A 13,372-nucleotide genomic window follows, 5' to 3' on the forward strand; every position below is an offset into this window, starting at 1 on the left:
ATAGTTTTGATGTACATTGTTGTACATTAATATATAGTTTATATCAGAATTTTCATCCTTTATGTATTTTTAGTAAATTGGTTTGTCAGATGGTTGTAGTCCAGTCTGACCCTCGACCAATTTCAGTATCAATTCCAACTTCTAAAAAATTGTTTGTTTCTCTTGACCAATACATTCGTAGTACAATTCCTTGAAGCCAATCTAATATTGCATAGCATATATCTGCTTAAAGCTCACAGATCTTCTAAACATGATCTCTTTCTGTTAGTGTTAAACCAAGGTTGTGGGGGAGCGTCACCCCCCCCTGAATCCGCTCCCAATTCGCGCTCCGCTTGGGAGCTAGTCGGGAGCTCACTCCCTTTAAAAAAACGCTCCCTGGTTTTAGGGAGCGATTAGGGGAGCGGTCGCTCCTTGACCGCTCCCCTTCACTCCGGGATCGTTTTTAAGAAGGGAAGCGGTCAGGGAGCGATTGCTCCCCACCGCTCCCCCTCTTGAAAAATGCTCTCATCGGCAGCGGAAAAGGTCGCGCGGGGAGCAATTTCAAGAGCGCGGTCCCTTTAAAAAAAATCGTTCCCTGGTTTTTAGGGAGTGTTGGGTAGCAGAAGCCCCGCGCAATGGTCATAAGGCATAAAGCCCGAAATTTTGGGTAAAGATAGGGTGATGACTCTGCGGGATGCGCGGAGCGCGGGTTGTAATAAGTTGTGTCAAAAAGTAGTCCACCCAAAAATAATGTAAAGAAATGTAAGTGAGTCGGCCCGCCCATGGATCGCGGTCCATGGAAAGGTATAAATAGAGCGAAGCTCTATGGGTAGAGGTAGCTAGTTTGTGGTATGGTTTTGGATTGGGTAGTAGATAGAGGCTCTGCAACTGTGTGCGCAGAGGCCTTGAAGAATCCATAGCTGTGTGCACGGACCCCTGCAGCTGAATGTGCAGGGTGGATCTGGATGTAGTGGTGAATAAAGTGAATAAAGATAAGTTGCTTCTGAAATTCTGTGTTAAATCTGTATTATCGCAGATCTGGCTATTGTATGGTTAATATCACTGTTTGAATCTGTGCGCATATGCTTATGTTATGAATATATGTGAATCTGTGTCTATTCCCAGTGCGTGAACCAGTTAACTCTGATAAATGTTTACTTAAATACCCTTCTAAGTAGATCTGATTCTGAATACATCATTAAGTAATTAATCTTAAGAAGTAGTCCTAGTCCAGGTCCGGATCTGCGCAGAAGTAGAGCAGCGCAAAACTGCAAAACGGCACGCGAAACCTCCAGACCACATCTAGACATCCCAAGGGTGCGGAAACCTGGTTCCAGTACCCTCCCCTGCTACCTCGGGTGAGACCTCAGTCCGCGCTCCGCGCGCTATTGCCGAAAGGGCCGGTAGCTGCGGGATTTGTTTGGCTAAATAGTTTTTCCGAACCTGGGTCAGGCCCATATAAGCCAACAAATGGTTTCGTTGTCGGGACCGGGATTTGCCTAAGGGGTGTTTGATGTTGGAACACTGGAACCCTTCAAAGAGAGAGATTGAAGAGTGGTGGGATCTGAAGCTCCACGAGTTCGCAGTTCAAGAAAACAGAAACCCACGAATATCGGAGGAAGATTGGGTGGACCACTATATATACATAGATATTCACGAGGTCTTCTTCGCGACATTTCCAGTAGAGCTATACAAGTGGATCGTGAGGCTAGCTGACAGCGTGGGAAGGTGCAGATTAGATCAGCCTATTGTGTGGACCCCAGAACTGGTATGCTGGCTAGAAGCTCCCGAAGATAAAATCGCACACACAATAGATCATTCGTTGGATCGGGTAATAGGAAGATTTATCACTGAGTTCGCGATAGATACAACTGTGAGTTATAGTGAAGCGGAAAGTCGATTTCTCCAAGGACCGCGGGGTAAGTATATCAAATCATTGAATACTTGGATTAAGATGTTGTTGTGTGAAAAACAGATTATGCGCGTTTATTGATGTCTAGAGTAATGCAGAGCAGAAGAGGTTACCGTGGAACAGGAGGGGCAGAGAACAGTCCTCTGATTTCTATTTCACGAGAAAGCGAGGAGGAGCTCGCAAGGTTCTCACCAAGAAGTGCAGTCCAGTTGATCAAGGAGCACTTCCCACTGATACCACCTCCGTCCACGCCACCACCCACTTCACCTACATCAAATCCATCCACACCAACACCAACCCCATCTCCAACCCCACCACCACCAAAAGTTGGGATGGCGAGCGCAGTAAAGCTGTCGATATTTAAGGGTGTAGGAAATGAGGAACCAGGCCGGTTCTGGTTTGTGATAAAGTCTGTGTGGGACGCTCAAGGCATAACAGATGAAAATATCAAAAAGGCTACCCTAGTTAGTGCACTGCAGGACCGCGCGTTGACATGGTACATAAAATACTCAACCGATCATCCAAATGAGGGGATAGCAGCAATCCAGGAGGCGCTAAACAAAGAGTTTGGCTGACCAAAATCAGAAACACAGTTGGTTATTGGGTTCAAGGAGATCGCAATGTTGCCTAGTGAAACCTCGTGGGATCTAGACTAGAGGTTAAAAAGCACTATTCGCGAGGCTAACATGACATTGACAAATGCGCAGCACTGCGCGTGGTTTGTGGCGTCATTGACACCACATCTAAGGACGGCTCTGTCACAACAAAAGATCTCAACCCAAGCTGAAGCGCTGGAGACAACAATGAGGTTGCACGAAACCCCAATACCGGATCCAGGGTTGGGAGTTTAGCAAATCCACGCGCAACTACAAAACCTGAGTTTAGAAATGCAAAGCTTGAAGCAAGAAAGGGTGCCCCGACCGGAGGCACGTGTAGAGGTAGGTTGTATTAAATGCAAGAGTCAAGGGCATGATAAGGACCACTACCCCGTCTTCGCGAACTATCTGGCGAGGGGGGCCCAATGCCGTTAAAAGTGGAGGTACAAGCAGGACCGAGTGCCGCACTTGCGCTTTGGTGTGCAATTTGTCAAGTGGGTGGAAAACACGCAACAAATAACTGTCACCTATTGCAGAAGTATACCCAAACCCCGCAGCAACTGTATTGTAACTTTTGTCGATCAATGGGTCACGATGAGCGGACGTGTCGAAGTTATGACCTAATGATGGAAAGAACCTCAGCTTACCAAGTACAGACTGAAGCGCGAGGAGGATTTCAAGGACACGGACAAGGAAGGGGAATGGGGCCCGGGCGGGGCCGCGGACAGCTGATCTGCTACAACTGTGGAGGGCCAGGACACTATGCTCGCGACTGCACTAACCCGACTAGGATATCTTGCCCCTATTGTGAGCAGTTTGATCATGAAATGGTCGATTTTCCAATGTTAATTGCCCAGATGCGCAAGAAGGGGGTGTTACAACCTACACCAACTCAAAATGTCCAGATGATGCGATCGGAACCATGCAAAGCGGACCCTAGTATAAATATGGTATTGAGGAGCAGCGCAGGAGGTGATACGCAGAAAGAGCTTGCAGAAGACAGGAAAAGGCGCGACGCACCTACAGAGGAACCTGACTCTGAGCCAGAACAAGGGATGCAGACGCCTAAGGAAGCTCAGAAGAGCTTCATGGAAGTCTCTACTCCAGGTAGGAGGGACCAAACGGAGCCAGGATTGGACCCCTCCATGATTACTACCTTTCTTGAAACTTGCATGAAGCTGTTGCACGATAGTAAAGCCGTTAAAGGACTACAGGAGCTGATCACTAGGTGCACCGGATCGGGCGAGCCGCGCATAGTCCAGAAAATAGGAAGACATGCCCTGCGTACCGGACGAGAGATGAGAATGACAGCGCAAATCGACGAATACGAGATGGATCAGGTCATCCTGGACTTAGGCTCGGATGCGAACGTGTTGCCTAAGCAAACATGGGAACGCATGGGCAAGCCCGCACTGCAATGGTCCCCGATTCAACTAAGGATGGCCAACCAACAAAAGATCTTACCGATGGGCCAACTGCAAGGGGTGACCGTGGACATCGAAGGCGTAAGTACGCAGACCGATTTCGAGGTAATAGAAATTGCTGATGACAGTAATCCTTACCCTGCCTTGCTAGGGATTGATTGGGCCACGGACATGAATGGGATCATTAATTTAAAGAGACGGAAAATGACGTTCGAAAAGAAGTCACTGCAGGTAGTAGTTCCGTTGGACCCAGCGGAAGGAGAGCGCTACACCGAACCAGTGCGCGACGAGGAGAGTAACGATGAACTGGATTGCATCTATCAGATAACAGCGCAAGACCAGGATCAGATGCATCCCACAGACGATGGAAGAATCTCATGGGAGCGTGAGAGCACCTGCACAATGGATTCAGATGAGGAGACTGAGCGATGGCAGAACCGATTGCAGGAAGTTACGACACTTAACTGTAATATGATGATTCGATCATTGCGCTGCGTGACCACAAAAGAAAGACAACGGCCAACGGAGAACGGCGCAACGAATGAGGGGCAACTCGTCTAGCTTGGCACCTTAATCATAGCACAAGCGCACACCCGGATGGAGGGCGCAGACGCTGAGATGCAGGAGGCGGTTCCAGGTACGGATTGGAGGACGTGCGCGGCAGCCTCGTTGGTACAGAGTGGTCATCCATCAACAACGAAGGGTACGGGTGCACATCACGACCATCAACCCAACCGGAGCTGCACGGAACGAGGGCTCACAGGGCCAGGCAGGGAACTCTCTCCACGACCAGTACCTCTACAGTCCATAACAACATCCGCGAAAGGATTCAATAGCTCTGGGCAGCCGTTTGGCGTGGCAAAATACAACTTTGTAAGTTAGAAGAAACGGGGGCCAGACTCCGAGAACAAAGTGCGAGGCTGGATGAAGAAATTGATAAGCTGCAATTAAAAGTCACCCACATGGGCTACGCGAAGGAACTAATGAAGGGATCAGACATGGTTGGCTCTCCTACACTACTACGCCAAGCCGCGACCCCGCTAGCATGGTTGCGATTGCACCCTGGAGTACCAGAACGCATAAACCACAAGCCGCTATTAGAATCAAGGGAAAGCGAAGGGTGCCCATAGCCCGGGCTAGTTGGGAAACGGAAGACCCGCACGACGGGTGCGGCCACCTGACTATCCGTAGGAGGCCCAGTCCCAGCACCCCATGCAGTTGAAAGAGGGCGCAAGACTATAAAACAGGCTACCAAGAAGCTGTGCGACATGACTGCAGCGCACATACGAAAAACGCACCTGCGTACTTGGGGATCCGTTGCTGCGGGGAAAGGATGGAAAGCGACCGTTGCAGATACTGTTCATGATATGATGGCCCATTTAAGGCACAGAAGGAAGCGGTGATTAAAGAACGTCTCCAGCCGTGGCTAGATGAGGCATTTGCGGTCTCGACCACCATAGAGCGCAAGGTAGCACACATGCAGACAGAATATGCCACCATGCAGCCAGCAGAGACAGAGACTGATGTGTCGGCGACACGTGTGGAATGGATACAGCGAATGACGGAAGAGTTTGCTGCCAGTACAAGCGAAGCACAGAGGCTGCTAACCGACCTCCACGCAAAGATTTCCGCACTAGCTGAGTGACTCAAGATGAGTCACGATGATTGTGTTGGGGGACTGTTGGGTAGCAGAAGCCCTGCGCAACAGTCATAGGGCACAAAGCCCGAAATTTTGGGTAAAGATAGGGTAAAGACTCCGCGGGATGCGCAGAGCGCGGGTTGTAATAAGTTGAGTCAAAGGGTAGTCCGCCCAAAAATAATGTAAAGAAATGTAAGTGAGTCGGCCCGCCCATGGATCGCGGTCCATGGAAAGGTATAAATAGAGCAAGGCTCTATGGGTAGAGGTAGCTAGTTTGTGGTATGATTTTGGATCTGAAATGTAATGGGTTTTTGAGGAGAAAAGTCTTGAAGCATCTGTAAGTCCGAGTCGAGGGATTGGGTAGTAGATAGAGGCTCTGCAGCTGTGTGCGCAGAGGCCTGGAAGAGTCCGCAGCTATGTGCACGGACCCCTGCAGCTAAGTGCGCAAGGCGGATCTAGATGTAGTGGTGAAGAAAGTGAATAAAGATAAGTTGCTTCTGAAATTTTGTGTTAAATCTGTATTATCGCAGTTCTGGCTATTATATGATTAATATAACTGTTTGAATCTGTGCGCATATGCTTATGTTATGAATATATGTGAATCTGCGTCTATTCCCAATGCGCGAACCGGTTAACTCTAATAAATGTTTGCTTAAAGACCCTTCTAAGTAGATCTGATTTAAAATACATCATTAAGTAATTAAGCTTAAGAAGTAGCCCGGGTGCGAAAACCTAGTTCCAGCACCCTCCCCTGCTACCTTGGGTGAGACCTCAGTCCACGCTCCGCGAGCCGTTGCCAAAAGGGCCGGTAGCTGCGAGATTTGTTTGGCTAAATAATTCTTCCGAACCTGGGTAAGGCCCATATAAGCCAATAGGGAGCGATTAGGGGAGCGGTGGCTCCTTGATCGCTCCCCTTCGCTCAGGGAGCGTTTTTTTAAGAGGGGGGCAGTTGGGGAGCGATTGCTCCCGACCGCTCCCCTCTTAAAAAACGCTCCCGTCGGCAGCGGAAAACGTCGCGCAGTCGAGAGAGGGGTGACAGCCAGCAATGGAGAGGGAGAGGAAAGGGAGGGAACGCAGAAGGGGAAAAGGATAAAAAGACCCTCTCCCCTTCCATTATTCACCCATTTTGATTAGAGAGAGCAAGAGAGAGTTTGGAACTTAGAGAGCAAGAGAGAGGAGCTTGGAGGAGCTTGCAAGGGAGATTGGAGCTTGGGATTGAAGGCCAAAGAGGTAGGATCTACACTCTAATCTAGCATTTTTTTTATGTTCATTGCTAAATAATAGAACAGAAAACAAAAACAAAACAAAAAATCTCTAATTCCCATTCTCATTCCTCCATTTTTTTGAAAACTCAAAACTTCAAAGTTCAAACATCATGGCTATATGGCTTGGCATTTTCTTCTTGTTGGTTCTTTTTTTGGTTATTATGTTGTTGGAGAGTAGAAGGAGGAGGGTTGATCATGATGATGAAGAGGATGAAGAAGTGGGTTATAGTGGATTTGATGAAAACCCTAGAGAGGAGTACCTTGGTGAGGAGGAAGAAAGTGGACATGATGAGGCCCCAAAAACTAAACAAGACCAAACCCCATTGTGGAAATATGTTTATAGGCCTAAAGGAGAGAAAGGGGGTGGAACCACTAAATTTACATGCCCCCATTGCAACAAAACCTAAACAGGTTCAGACACCTGTGCCAGAAGGCACCTCTGTGGGAAAAGGCCATGGGATGAAGATAAACCAACAGGAATCAAAACTTATGTAAGGGTGTCAGCAACAAAGAGAGACAAATACATAAGGGAAGAGGAGGAAGACCAATAGAAATCTAAAAATTCAAAGGGTTTCTTTGAACATAGCTCACAATCACATCAACATGCACAAATAACTCTTTCAGCATCCTCCCATGGCAGTGTATATGGAGGCACAAAAGCAAACATCTCTTTAAGGCGTAGAACCATATCAGATTTCCTTGGTGAAAGGCGTAGGAATGATGTGGATTCAAAAATTTACCGGTTTCTCTATGCATGGGGGATACCATTCAATGTTCTTCGCTCGCCTTATTGGCATGAAATGGTTTCTGCCATGAATGATGCCCCCAAAGTATACAAGAGCCTCAGGTATGACAAGGCTAGAACTGTTGGACTTGATCATGAAAAAGCAAAAAATATCACATTCTTTGAGTAGAATGACAAACCCTTGGACTAGGCATAGGGTGTCCATTGTATCTGACAAATGGACAAATGTAAAAGGCAAGCCATTGATAAGTGTTCTTGTTGTGTCTGTTAGTGGTGCCATCTTTCCTTTAGCGTATGATTACTTAGAGAAGTTCAAGACCGTATCAACATTGTAGAACCATTACTTGAAACAATTGAACGTATTGGGCCATACAATGTCATCCAAGTCATCACTGATAATGCTAATAATTGTAAGGCAACGGGAGCAATTATTGAGGATAAATACCCCAACATATTTTGGTCTAGGTGTTTGGTTCACACAAGGAACCTTTTGATGCATGATATTATTAAGAACAAATGTCAACAATACAAATGGATTGGTGACTTGTACAAGAGAGGCAAACAGATGATAAAATTTATTACAAATCATAGCAATACCATGGGCTTTTCCACAATCACTCAAGTTTGGAGCTGTTGAAGATTGCGAAGACTAGATTTGCTAGCTATTATCTCACCTTCAGGCGCCTTTTGAAGGTAAGAGAGTCATTGGCTAGCATGGTATCAAGTCCACACTGACAGGTATTAAAGGACAGGGCTACAAATGCAACTGACAAGCAAGGTTTTGAACAAGTGGAGGAGACCGCTCTTGATGGTCTGTTTTGGGCACGTGTGAGGCAAGTATTGCAATTCACCAAGCCCATTTATAGCATGATTCGTTTTGCAGATACAAATAAACCAATGATTGGGGAGGTGTATGAGCAGATGGATACCATGTTGGGGCAAATAAAAGATATTGTTCAAGAAGATGATCCCAACTTGTATACACTGATTCACAATTGTGTGTGTACACGGTGGAATAAACTTAATGTTCCACTACATGCCTTGGCATATATCCTTATGCCAAAATACTACTCTCCATCTTGGTTGGGCCAACTTGCACCTGGGGATGGGGTTAGGATCAAACCCCATACAGATCCAAAGGTATCTAAAGGATATATGGAAGCATTAGACAAGTTGGTACCTGACAAGGAGGAGCGTGCTAATCTGCGTATTGAATTAGGCAGATACTTCAGTTGCACTAGTTTGTTTGGTTCTTTGCATGCAATGCAAGATAAAGACAGATTTGATGCTCTCACATGGTGGGAAGCATATGATGGCATGGGACTTTTGCCAAATTTGGCAAAAACAGTTCTCTCACAGGTTGTAAATACTTCTTCTGTAGAGAGGTGTTGGAGCACCTATAGCTTCATACATAATGTGAGAAGAAACAGACGCAATGAAAATCGGGTAGAAAGCTTGGTTTATGTGCATTACAACTTGAGGTTTTTGAATTTTTGACCGAAGAACCCACAGTAATGGAATTTTTACACCAACGTTTCGAATCCCAAATGGGATCCATCATCAGGGAAAGAGAAAGATGATAAAAGAAGAGCCAGATGGTCGCTGTCCCGACAATTTTTGAGGAACTGAAGATCTGAGGCTCTTCTTTTTATCCTTACTCTAACACTTTCGAGTGCAAGGATTTCACTCCAAGTATCCCCTCCGTACAGGGATAAGTTATTGGATTTCAGAGATCTGTGGTTTGAGCTTTTTGAATTTTTGACCGGAGAACCCACAGTAATGGAATTTTTACACCAACGTTTCGAATCCCAAATGGGATCCATCATCAGGGAAAGAGAAAGATGATAAAAGAAGAGCCAGATGGTCGCTGTCCCGACAATTTTTGAGGAACTGAAGATCTGAGGTTCTTCTTTTTATCCTTACTCTAACACTTTCGAGTGCAAGGATTTCACTCCAAGTATCCCCTCCGTACAGGGATAAGATATTGGATTTCAGAGATCTGTGGTTTGAGCTTTTTGAATTTTTGACCGGAGAACCCACAGTAATGGAATTTTTACACCAACGTTTCGAATCCCAAATGGGATCCATCATCAGGGTAAGAGAAAGATGATAAAAGAAGAGCCAGATGGAAGAAATGAGATCGTTGTCCCGACAATTTTTGAGGAACTGAAGATCTGAGGCTCTTCTTTTTATCCTTACTCTAACACTTTCGAGTGCAAGGATTTCACTCCAAGTATCCCCTCCGTACAGGGATAAGATATTGGATTTCAGAGATCTGTGGTTTGAGCTTTTGGAATTTTTGACCGGAGAACCCACAGTAATGGAATTTTTACACCAACGTTTCGAATCCCAAATGGGATCCATCATCAGGGAAAGAGAAAGATGATAAAAGAAGAGCCACATGGTCGCTGTCCCGACAATTTTTGAGGAACTGAAGATCTGAGGCTCTTCTTTTTATCCTTACTCTAACACTTTCGAGTGCAAGGATTTCACTCCAAGTATCCCCTCCGTACAGGGATAAGATATTGGATTTCAGAGATCTGTGGTTTGAGCTTTTTGAATTTTTGACCGGAGAACCCACAGTAATGGAATTTTTACACCAACGTTTCGAATCCCAAATGGGATCCATCATCAGGGAAAGAGAAAGATGATAAAAGAAGAGCCACATGGTCGCTGTCCCGACAATTTTTGAGGAACTGAAGATCTGAGGCTCTTCTTTTTATCCTTACTCTAACACTTTCGAGTGCAAGGATTTCACTCCAAGTATCCCCTCCGTACAGGGATAAGATATTGGATTTCAGAGATCTGTGGTTTGAGCTTTTTGAATTTTTGACCGGAGAACCCACAGTAATGGAATTTTTACACCAACGTTTCGAATCCCAAATGGGATCCATCATCAGGGAAAGAGAAAGATGATAAAAGAAGAGCCAGATGGTCGCTGTCCCGACAATTTTTGAGGAACTGAAGATCTGAGGCTCTTCTTTTTATCCTTACTCTAACACTTTCGAGTGCAAGGATTTCACTCCAAGTATCCCCTCCGTACAGGGATAAGATATTGGATTTCAGAGATCTGTGGTTTGAGCTTTTTGAATTCTTGACCGGAGAACCCACAGTAATGGAATTTTTACACCAACGTTTCGAATCCCAAATGGGATCCATCATCAGGGAAAGAGAAAGATGATAAAAGAAGAGCCACATGGTCGTTGTCCCGACAATTTTTGAGGAACTGAAGATCTGAGGCTCTTCTTTTTATCCTTACTCTAACACTTTCGAGTGCAAGGATTTCACTCCAAGTATCCCCTCCGTACAAGGATAAGATATTGGATTTCAGAGATCTGTGGTTTGAGATTTTTGAATTTTTGACCGGAGAACCCACAGTAATGGAATTTTTACACCAACGTTTCGAATCCCAAATGGGATCCATCATCAGGGAAAGAGAAAGATGATAAAAGAAGAGCCACATGGTCGCTGTCCCGACAATTTTTGAGGAACTGAAGATCTGAGGCTCTTCTTTTTATCCTTACTCTAACACTTTCGAGTGCAAGGATTTCACTCCAAGTATCCCCTCCGTACAGGGATAAGATATTGGATTTCAGAGATTGTGGTTTGAGCTTTTTGAATTTTTGACCGGAGAACCCACAGTAATGGAATTTTTACACCAACGTTTCGAATCCCAAATGGGATCCATCATCAGGGAAAGAGAAAGATGATAAAAGAAGAGCCAGATGGTCGCTGTTGAGTCATTATTGTGATCAGGCTTATGAGAATCCAACATATAAAATTTGGGACAACCACCCAAAGAATGATAATTTGGAGGATGGCACTATACATCTTGAAGAATTGGAAGCAGAACTTATGAGAGATGATGATGAAGGAACAACAACCATGCCACCCCCACCATCCAATAGCAGTGCTAGTGCTCAAGTTCCAAGTATTGTTCCTTTGTTGTCATCGCCTCCATCTACATCCTCACGTGGAGGGCACGTGCCTTCTAGTTCTGGTAGTGCGACTGTGCGGGAAGAGACTCCTAGAAGACCACCACAAACTGCTCAGAAATTAGATATTTCTCGTGGCAAGAGGAAGTTGTAGATAATAGATTTACTTGTCTTTTCTAGTTTCTAGTAGTTTTAATAATTGTTGACTCTTTCATATTTATTATGATATTTTTTCTAAACAATATATGACAATTTAAGTTTGAAGTTGGCAATTATAACTCATTGGTAATGAATTATGAATATGATGCTTCGTGAAAATTGAAAATTGTTTCATTTCATTTCATTTCATGTTAGATATTCTTTGTTGTAATGGTTACACTTAGCTTACAAGTACAACTTTGGTGATCAATTATGATAAATGTTATATATGGAATTTTGAAAACTTGAAACTTTAAGATTGATGAATCATGAGACTCAATATGTTGTATGTTACTAACTTGTGGACGTGGTTGAAGATTATAACTTCTAGATGATTGTTGTTGTATGGTTCAATCCAATGTTTTAAGACTCCGACTCGGCCGAGGATCGACTCCGACTCCGACTCCAAAACGGTAATGACTCGGCCGGCTCGATTTCAATGACTTGGTCGTTGTAAAAAATACATTAAATATTTATTTTTTTTATAAAAAAACATAATTTTAAACATAATTTTAAAGATTTTCATTCATGTTTCCAAACACACAGCATTATAATATAGATGGAAGACAACATATGATCAAAGTAGGCTCATGAACCAATCCATTATATCAAAATGGTACCCAATGGCAATACATAGTCAACTGTCATATATGATCGAAGACTCAAAACAAAAAACACATAACCAAGGAGGCTAGAAATGGCCTCTACAACAAAAGTAAACTGTGACAGTGACCAGACTCCAGTACTAGTACTACAGTACTACTGGCTAGTAGCTACTGTCAGAGGAGCCAAGATCATGTCGATCAATCTCTGGATCATCATCATCAGAGTCAGACAGGGGGCCCCATGGCTCCTCCTCATCATCATCATCCCCAACTGCAACTGTAGAAGTGGTACCACTAGCAGGCTGTGCAACTGCAGCAGATGCAAGCTGAGATAGAGTAGATATGCGGCTGCGCTTCTGTCGTGGCTGAGCAGAGGAAGCACCTACAACTGGAGTCCTTGCTGGCTGTGAGACTGAGGCTGGTGGATTGGGATCTGCATTCAACTGAACAGGCTGAAGTTGAACAACATGTTCAAGTTCAACTGATGTCTCCATATCTAAATCTAAATCAAGATCCTCATCAGGATCAAACTCTGCTAGACAACTCTCCACTACCCAATCTGATGTTGGATCAATGTCTTCCAACACAATGGGATCTGAATCAGGTCTTTTGTTCAGCAAATGGTTTCGTCTGAGCCGAAGGTTGTATTGGACATAAACTAGATCATTTAACCGTTTTTGATCCAAACGGTTTCTCTTCTTTGTGTGAATCCTCTCAAAGACAGCCCAATTGCGCTCACACCCAGATGCACTGCAAGTTTGACTCAAAATACGAATTGCAAACCTTTGCAATTCAGGACAATGGCCACCAAAGGCCTCCCACCATTGTGCTGCAAAAAACATAGGAGTGTAATGAGTTAGCTCAACAAAATTACAAATTATATCTAACTTTCAAATTATAAACGATTTAACAAACTTTAAAAAAAAAGTAAAACTATTAAGAATTTGAAAATTGAAATTTTTGTTTACCTGGCTCATCTGCTTCTCTTGCAATCTTTGCTAGGTTCTTCCCAAAGGTACCTGCTGCATTGCTGAAGATATTGGCCTGTCGGTGTATCTCCAGCTGATCAGACTC

The 13,372-nt window shown here is 44.6% G+C and overlaps 1 protein-coding gene across 1 annotated transcript in view; it reads right to left on the reverse strand.

Annotated features, from left to right (window-relative positions):
* The window catches only part of MUB6 (membrane-anchored ubiquitin-fold protein 6 precursor), a 148,031-nt gene that overhangs the window by 96,160 nt on the left and 38,499 nt on the right, over window positions 1-13,372 (reverse strand). The gene's annotated exons all lie outside the window — the stretch shown is intronic.

Source organism: Pinus tabuliformis, chromosome 5_1 (assembly GCF_031772625.1).
Source record: "Pinus tabuliformis cultivar Carrire ecotype Pingquan chromosome 5_1, CPIR1, whole genome shotgun sequence".
Taxonomy (NCBI): Eukaryota; Viridiplantae; Streptophyta; class Pinopsida; order Pinales; family Pinaceae; genus Pinus; species Pinus tabuliformis.